The following is a 1,639-nucleotide window of genomic DNA, read 5'->3' on the forward strand; positions in this document are numbered from 1 at the left end:
ACTGTGGGGTGGTGGTGCGGTCGCCTTTGGTGGGGGGGGATGCTGGGCGGTATGCTGGGTACGAGCGACTGTCTGTTGGCTTCGGCCGCTGCGGGGTGACGTAAAAGCAAACACAACAACAACAACAACAGCGTGGCGAGTGTGGCGAGACGAAGGCGAAACGAAACGAATTGGCGAGCAGGGCCGGGGACTGGGCCTTCGATTCGAGCGCGGGAAGACGGATCGGATCGGATCAGCACCAAGGAGGAATACGGAACGGAATTGGGAGGACGTTTGCCGCAGGGCTCGCAGCTCGATCCGAACGATGATCTTGATGATGATGATAGGGTTTGATAGCGAACGATCAGCAGTCTGCCGATGACGATGATGGGGAGTGTTAGGGATCGCGGTTGGTACGGGATGGCTGCCTGGCAGGCTGGCTGGCTGGATGTAATGTATTTTTAAAAGTTATTTTCTCAGCTTGGACCCAAGACTCAGGCGAAGTGGCGATGAAGAGGAATGCAAAGCAGACAGACCAGAGGAACGACGATGACGATGACGGTCGTGGTCGTTGGCTTACCCGAAACGGACCCCGGGAACGACGGATAACGAGTCGAGTCCAGTCCAGTCCGGTGCTGCAAGATTAATGCGCGATCAAGCAAGAGAGAGAGAGAGAGCGTGCATACGAAGCACTACAAAGGCGAATGCGCGAAAGAAAGAGACGTTTATCGCGGTCGGAGGATGGAAGTGAGGTGCAGTGGTTGACTGCAGCATCAGCAGCAGCAGCAGCAGCAGCAGGAGCAGCATCCACGGCAGCATTAACGGCAGCAGTAATGGAACAGCAGGAGAAGCATCGCGGTACGATGCGGTCCGCCCGTCGGAGGAGCAAAAGGGAGCGAAATAGAGATACAAACCGAGGCAATGGTCTGGACCTCGAAGAGCTGGAGGAAGATGAACGGTCAAGAAGAGCCAAGGGAAAAAAATCGAAGAAAAAAAAAGGAAAAAGCATAAAGCAAAGAAGGAACTGTATCACTCGTCCATCTCGCGCGCTGTCCACTGCGCGCGCTGCCTCTGTAGTGGTATAGGACCGTCTTCGAGGAGCTGCTGCTGATGCTGCTGCGTGTTTATTCTTTTCCGAGGAGAGCAGCACGATCTTCTCGTGTTGCTGGAAGATTCCGTTTTTTTTTTCCTGTTTGTCTCTTCCCTCTGTCCAGCATATTCTGCCCGCCACCAACCCTCGCTTTCGCCCGCGTAATGGACCTGAAGGGAGAAGGTTTCAGGGATTTTGTTTCCCTCGTTTTTTTTTTGTTGTTGCTGTTTCTCCTCTTTATTGTTTGCCTGGACGTGCGTGTTTCGGTGTGTGCTTGGCTCGTTGTCACATTTCGTTGGCTTGCGGCGTTTGGAGCCCCCTGTAAAAAGTCCCTCGGTTTTCCCTGAGTCTCTGTTTTTTTTTGTTTTTTTTTCGGTTGCTTTTTGCTCATAGTCCCAGGGCCCTTTTGGTGTTCGCTGGTGTCCGCTTTCCATTCGCTGCTATATGGTCAGCGTTGGCTTTTGCTTAAACGACTGTGACACCCAACTGGACCGCACTCCAGACCGGCGGACACCAGAGTTTTTGCGTGGCGGAGTCCTGTGCAAAACCCCTGTCCGAAATAGATGATCT

Source organism: Anopheles aquasalis, chromosome 2, assembly GCF_943734665.1.
Source record: "Anopheles aquasalis chromosome 2, idAnoAquaMG_Q_19, whole genome shotgun sequence".
Classification (NCBI taxonomy): domain Eukaryota; kingdom Metazoa; phylum Arthropoda; class Insecta; order Diptera; family Culicidae; genus Anopheles; species Anopheles aquasalis.